The following is a 7,821-nucleotide window of genomic DNA, read 5'->3' on the forward strand; positions in this document are numbered from 1 at the left end:
CTGCGGCTCGAACCCGGATCCTTATGCCAGTCTTTTCACTTTAGGCCAACTGTGCTCAACCTGCTGCACTACTTCCCAACTCCCAGTAAGATACTTTTAAACCATATTTTTCTCCTGACCTTGGCTCAGACCTTCAGGTATCCTTCTGACCATTTTGTCTGAATAACTCACTTAGAATCAAGCATTTCTTTGCCCATGGGTACTTGCCACTTAAGACAAGCCAACAACTGAAGGATGATACCTCTATAGCCAATTCAGAACTGTAAGAAAGATAAACAATTAGAAGGTCAATATTACCTTTGCAATAACTTTCTACAGATTACCACTTGTATCCACTGCAGACAAGAAGTCCTGAAAAAAAAATCATTTTTACTTTGCCAATTTCAATTGTAAGGATACCGATTCCTTGGAAAGTAAATTCAGCTTTCTTTCATGTGCAGATTGATCGTGACAAGAGCTGCAGAGTTTCTTTAATGCATCCTTTGACTATATCCCTCCTATAATGCTCCACTATGGCAACCATGAAAAAATTCAGTGGCACAATGGGGATATCCCCTGGAAGAGAAAAGGACAGTTGTGTGGGGGAAAGACAGTGAGCAGATATAAATACTCAGAAGTAACTGTCACTCTTTTAATGGGAAAGGTTTAGCCAGTAGAGCTACTTACCAGGTGTGTGGATCTTAGTTTGTCATAGTCCATGTAGCTGCAATAGCTTCTCTGACATTATAAAGATCAGTATCTGGATAAAGCTAAACCTGTTCCCAGCATCTAGTTTTTGTCTCATAAAAGTAAATGTTCCAAAAGCAGGTATGTAGACCCCCTAGAAATGAAGCAAAAAGAAGGTGGGAAGAAAAGAACCACTTTGACTTCTCTGGAGGGATGACAAAGAAGAATCCTGAGAGAATTTTAGACTCAAAGTTTTCAAATTATTTTTGCATAAAATATAACCAATTTGAAGGCTATGATATCTTTTGCCTTTTTTAATTTATTGGGTTATTACTGTTTTAAATTCAATAGTTTGTACATGCATAACATTTCCCAGTTTTCCATGTAACAATACAGCCACCACTAAGTCCTTTGTCATCTTTCTTGGATCTGTATTCCTCCTCCCACCCACCCTAGAGTCTTTTACATTGGTGCAATATCGGGTTCTACTTGTGTTTTCCTTTCTAATCTTGATTTTCACATCTACCTGACAGTTATATCATCCCGTATTTATCCTTCTGTTTTTGACTTATTTCACTTAACATGAATTTTTCAAGGTCCATCCAAGATCAGGTGATAACTGTAAAGTCACCATTTTTATAGCTCTGTAGTATTCCAACATATATATACCACAGCTTCCTCATTCACTCATCTGCTGTTGGACGCCTGGGTTGCTTCCAGGTTTTGGATATTACAAATTGTGCTGCCAAGAACATATTTATACACAGATATTTTTGCATGAGTGTGTTGTGTTCCTTAGGACATATCCCAAGGAGGAATTGCAGGATCATAGAGTAGGTCCATTTCTAACTCAGGGTAAAATATTAAGACAAACTATAGGGATGCCATAGTTGCATGTGTATATATATATATATATATATATATATATATAGAGAGAGAGAGAGAGAGAGAGAGAGAGAGAGAGAGAGGCAGAGAGAGAGAGGCAGAGACAGAGACATAGACAGAGACAGAGACAGACAGAGAGAGGTGAAAGAGCATGATAGCAGAGCACCACTCCAGCACAGTCAGTGCCAGGCTTCACACTTAAGACCTCAGGCACGTGTGCAGGGTAGGTGCTCTACTGCCAAGTCACCTTCCTAAGTCCTACCTTTTGTAGTCTCAGCTGTCGTAGAAAAAAGTCAGAAACATGGCTTCATATCATAGAGACTTCTGAAATTCGAAGAAAACAAAAACACAATTTGATTTATGTAAGTACCCCTGTCACTATCCAAATGCAAGTGCAAAAGACTGTCAAATAGCAAGTCATTCTCATCTAGGAACAAACTGAAATAAGGTCCTTTCTGAAAATCAGTTTTCCTGATTGTTTAACTTCACCCCGCTAAGCTCTGTAAATATGTAAGAAATAGTACATCATGATGTGTGCTTGAAGAATATCTTTCTGGAATAAAGCAAACTGCTCAATTAATTGTAAAAATCCCCCCACCCCCAAACCACTACCTGAGACAGAGATACCAGAGTCTTTCACTACCAGTATGTGGAGGTTATACACAGTTTTTTTCTGATGTCCTAGAAAGGAAGCACAGGTTGTTGAAGGAGAACTAGTAATTGCTCTTATGGACATTGGAGACAAACTGGGTGGTGGAAACCTACCCCAAAACATGTGCTATGGTAAGCCAAGTACTAAAGGTAAGTCAAAGACTAAGACTTTGCCCTATCCTCTCAACCATGGTCTAAATCATGGCTAATCAATGTACTAAAACTGATCAGGGGATGCGAGGGCTATCTGGCTGTGACATCTGTCACCCCATTGAATGCCAGGTTGATTTGGCTGATCTGCCTGGCTAAGTGGGTGTCCCCTTCCTCCCTCACCGCTCCATGTGTGATCCTCCAGAAGACTTGCATTTGCTTGAAGAGGACGGCCTACCCCGAGTAGAGGTGGACTGTCTTTGGTTGAGGGTGTATGAATAGCTGTGCTCCCCTGCTAGAACCTGATCAGGTATTTCCTCTATCCTGTCATATCTTCATAACCAAAAAATTCTCTGCCTGGAAGCTATGCACAAAGAAGATCCTCCAACCTAGTCCAACTTGTACCCTCCAAGTTAAAATTTTATCATGATCAAATACACACAGGAATAAAAAAGAATCTCACTATCTGTATATAGCGGAGCCCTTTCCACGTTAGTGCATCAAAACTATTGTCTTTCACGTAGATTTGTGACAGGAAGCTCAGATTTCAGGAAACACATCTATTCAAAAAGGAAATGACCTAGTTGGGACTCAGAGAACAATATTCCTTGCAACCAAATGCAAGTAGAAAGGCTTGTGAGAGCTAAATTGGAAATGTAAGAGTCATGTTTCTTCATCCGCTTACTATACAAATCCACTGTGTGGTTTTGATTTTAAGACTGTAATAGATGTTTTAATAAGAGCAGCATTAACATCAAATTCATTTGACCTGATATTTCCTACTTCTCATTGAAGACAGAGAACACATGCATAATATTCAAAGAAGTTTTTTTTTTTTTTTTCCTCCAAGGCTATTGGAGCTTGGTGCCTGCACTATGAATCCATTACCCCTGGACACCTTTTCTTTTCTTTTCTTTTCTTTTTTCTATAGGACAGACAGAAATTGAGTGGAGGAGAAAACAGTGCAGGGAATAGAAATATAGGCATCTGCAGATCTGCTTCACCACTTGTGAAATGAATCCCCTGGTCGTGGGGAACCAGGTGATTGAAATAGGATCATTGTGCATCTCCTTGCAGTTTGCACTATGTGCACATAAGCCGGTGGGCTACCACCTGGCCCCCTCTAGAAAAGTTTCAGGCCTCTGCAATTCAGTTGGACTAGACTTGGAAACCTTAACAGACTCTTGATTTTGAACTACTTTTCCAGATGCACCAATATGTCAGTGTGTCAGAGAATTGGAATATATTTTACATGTGTTTAAAAATATGACTTTTATATTTAAAAATGCTTCTCTGCCCTTAAACCAATGAGGCATTTGCAGGATTCACTGACACTGTTACCTTGCCAACAAGCTCACTGCACATGTACACAATGTGCCCTGGCAATGAGGGCTTGTGGCATCAAAGGCTGGCTTTGTGGCACCATTCTCTCTTGGGATTCCCTGTGTCTCTCTGCCATTTCTTCTCAGTTCCCTTAGCAGGTTCACTTGCTCATTTTGACAGCAGTGTTGGAGCTTGTAGAGGTCTAGCTGCACATTCTCTTTTTTCCCTCCATGCCCTCTGCTTACATCATGCCCAGGGCCTTGCTAACCATCACTATGCAGATCACTGCCAAAGGCAAATTCAGAAGCCTAGGTTCCTTCCCCCTAACCCCCTACCACCAACTCACACACAATCACCTTTTTGATCCTGTGCATGCGACTTCCTACCTGAATATCCCACAACTGATATGCTTGGACTGGAGAAATAAATAGCACAATGGTTATACAAAAAGACTCAAGCCTGAAGCTCTGAGGTCCCAGGTTCAAACCTCAGTGCAACCATAAGCCTGCAAAGATGAGTGCTCTGGGAAAAACCACACACAACTCACTCAAAGCCAGAATTGGGCTTCCTTTAAATCTTGTCTTTGAGTCAGGCTTTTGTTCTCGAAAAATAGCATCATCACTTGATTCACTTGCATAGACCTGAACTCAAAAGCTGCTTGGGAAGTTCCTTTCTGCTATATCCTGTCATTTACTCCATCACTGCAACCAATAGATTTTCATTTCCCACTGGCCACTCTCTACATGTCATTCTACCAATTCAGGCCAAGTCACCATCCTTTCTGTCTTAGATAACTCTGAAAGGAAACAGTTGTTCCACGTTAGGTCATCCATTGTTGCCTGAGTGGCCACATGCTTCTCTAGTGCGTGGCCTTTTCATTTTCCTGATTAAAGTTTAAAACATGGGGGGGGGGGCTAGGGAGCGGGGAACCCTATGAGGAAAATAATTAGTAGAGAGAAAGAGACAGAACCAGAGAACCGTTATGGCACATAAGATGCCATGAAATTATTCTCAAGACCTCAAGCTTGAAAATCCAACAGCCTGGGCCAGCAAAATGCTTCCTTGGACACTGAAGTACTTTGCCATGTGTGCTATCTAGGTTCAACCCCAGCCTCCAACTCCTTAAATGAAATTTTGTTCTTGTGGGCTTTTGCACTTTCTATGCAAACAAATAACAAATACATGAAACAGAGTCCAACATCTTATCCACTGTGCCACCACCTGAGCTGTCACTTAGATCACTCATAAAGGCACTCCTGACCTCCATTTAATTCTCCACACTGCCACCTGAGCCAGTGTTTCCCAGCACAGAGCTTGGGGGTTCACTTCTCTTCTACCCCCTCATTGGGAGTATCCTCAATGCCAACCTATGTGATGTGACTGACAGTGCCCCTAATAACCTGACTTTTTCCTCTCATTAAGCAGACACTTTGGCTGGGTGTTATGCACCCAGTTAAGTGCACATAGTTTTTTGTGCAAGGACCTATGCAAGGACCTGAGTTTGAGTCCAGGTTCCCCACCTGCAGTGGGGATGTTTCACAAGCACTGTAGCAGTCCTGCACGTATCTACCTTTCTCTCTCCCTACTCTAAATTCTGCTGTCCTATTAAAAAAGAAAAGGAAAATATGGCTGCCAGGAGTGCTGACTTTGTATTGCCAGCACAACACTCCAAAAATAACTTTGGTGGAAAAAAAATCACATACTTCCATGTCCAGTCAGACAGCAGCCATAGTGTTGTCTTTCACCTCCTTCCACACACTGTCCACCCACCCTCAGTCAAGTGTGTTTGTTCTCCTTGTTCTCCCTACCAAAGAAAATCCTCCCCTCCTGCTCCACTAATCCCGATTCTCACTTCACATCTCCCGCTTCTTTAGTCAGCCTTGAAACATACCCCACCCTCGCCCTCTGTATAAGTCTTCCTTGTAGTACAGGTCCTGCAACATGATGGCAGAGGCCCTAGTGGGGGTTGTATTCTTATGTGGAATACTTGAGAAATGTTATTCATCTACAAACTATTGTATTTACTGTTAACTGGAAAAAAATAATCCCCCAATAAGGAAATTTTTAAAAAAGCATTCCTTGTAACCATACAAATTATGACTCACACTCATTGTACATTTGTGTTTACATCAGTGTTTACTGTTTTTGTGTATCTCCCCCACTAGGTTATAAATTCAAAAATTGTTTGACTTTGATCAGTTCCCCAGTACCCAGCACATAGCCATACACTTGGTGGTGCTGGGCAATGTACCCCTTTATGACCTGGGACCTGGCATCCAGGCTGACCTTTGTCACATACTGGTCTCCCCAGAAATGTCCACCTTTATGACCTGGGGCCTGGCTGTCAGGGTGGCCTTTGTGACATACTCATCTCCTAGGCAACTTGACCTCTAGCCACACCAAGCCACAGTGTGGGCACTCCAAATGGCTTAATGAAAGGAATACTACCAAAAATTAGAAAGAAATCAAGAAAAAAACTGAGAAATTTGCCCATGCATAGATTTCTTAAGATGCCTAACATCTGGAGTCGGGTGGTAGCGCAGTGGGTTGAAGGGGTGAAGCAGGCTTGCTGCAGGTGTTAACTTTCTCCTCTCTTCATTTTGCTCTGTCCTATCCAACAACTACGACAATAATAGTAACAACAATAATAACAATAAAACAACAAGGGCAACAAAAGGAAATAAATAAATAAATACTTTAAAAATATATATTTTTAAAAAGACCCATAAAATTATTACCTGTGATATTTCATTTCAGAATTTCATTGGGAAAAAAATCAACCTGTGTTTAGTAAGAAATGTTTTAACTATAATCTAAAGGAAATGTGAATACTGGGAAAGTAATTAAATGTCCCACAGAGGAAGATTACTGACAGTGAACCAAAACACCATAGCTCTCCTGTTCCTGACAGCAGAATAAAGTTCTTATAAAAATATGGAAGACGAATAGATGCCAAGGAAGAGAAAGAAGAGATGCCTCTTCCTGGCTTATCTCAAATCATTTAGTGAGAGTCTGGGCAAGAGCCCAGAGACTTAATGGTAATGGTGGTGCCATTCATGAGGCACCTGTTTTGCCAAAAGCTCAGCGCCCCCTTGGGGTTCACTTTCAAACAAGCCTAGAAAGTCTTCTAGGAGATGCTGCTCTGGTCATCTCCCAAACATTAAGCCACTGTTTTTATGTTCACCCCCGCCTTACTTTCCAACAGAGGGGCAGAGAGAAAGTGCAAGAGAAACTGAAGAGATACCTGCAGCACTGCTCCAATGCTCCTAAAGATCTCCACCCTCTGAAGGTAGGAATTAGGGCTTTGAACCTGGGCCTTCCTCACCCCAGTTTCTTAACACAACCCTAGGAATCAGGGATGCCACCAGCTGTGTAGTCCTGGCCAGGAAGCCTGGAGGTGGCTGTGTTGAGTGGCATTGATTGGGCACAGATTTGGTGCCAGTATACAGATCATATCAGAGTTTGGGGCACCCCAGGCTGTCAGAGTGTGGGTTCCCCCTACCCACCCCCAGCCCCCCCAGCCTGCCCAGGGGGAGGGGCACAGAGGGTTGGGTGGCATCCTTCATCTCTCTCCTCCTTTCTTAATAATCCTTCATTTTTCATATTTCCTCCTCCTCTTTTCCCTTTTCCTTTCCTCCCTCCCCCACTCCTTTCCTTAGTTTGTGTTTCAGCACTCTATATTCCTCACATGAGCAAAATCAAATGGGAGCTACCTTTCACTCCGTTATTTTAATTAGCATCATCACCTCCAATGTTTTTTTTTAATTACAAAACAGTATTTGTCTCATCACATTTGCAACTTCTTTATCCAGTTGCCCCTGGATTCCCTTACTAGCCCCACCAACCTGCACTGTTGTTTTTCACACTCTTCACTGCTAGCTGTGAATTCTCACACATTAAACACAGTCATGTAAACCTTGCCCAAGGCAATAATTAGAACGTCATCAGTGATAGAAACAGCTGCTCCAGGGAGCTGGGCGGTAGAGCAGCAGTTTAAGCACACATGGCGCAAAACTCAAGGGCCAGAGTAAGGATTCCGGTTCAAGTCCTGGCTCCCCACCTGTGGGAGGTCACTTCACAAGTGGTGAAGCAGGTCTCCAGGTGTCTATATTTCTCTCCCACTCTCTGTATTCCCCTCCTCCCTCC

At 42.3% G+C, this 7,821-nt stretch overlaps 1 long non-coding RNA gene across 1 annotated transcript; it reads right to left on the bottom strand.

Annotated features, from left to right (window-relative positions):
- Positions 1-402: 402 nt before the first annotated feature.
- LOC132534064 (uncharacterized) lies at positions 403-840 on the bottom strand. Its single transcript, XR_009545767.1, has 2 exons — positions 667-840; positions 403-555 (listed from the first exon to the last, which is right to left on the bottom strand). It is a non-coding gene; the product is annotated as an uncharacterized LOC132534064 (long non-coding RNA).
- Between the last annotated feature and the right edge of the window lie 6,981 nt (positions 841-7,821).

Source organism: Erinaceus europaeus, chromosome 17 (assembly GCF_950295315.1).
Source record: "Erinaceus europaeus chromosome 17, mEriEur2.1, whole genome shotgun sequence".
Classification (NCBI taxonomy): Eukaryota; Metazoa; Chordata; class Mammalia; order Eulipotyphla; family Erinaceidae; genus Erinaceus; species Erinaceus europaeus.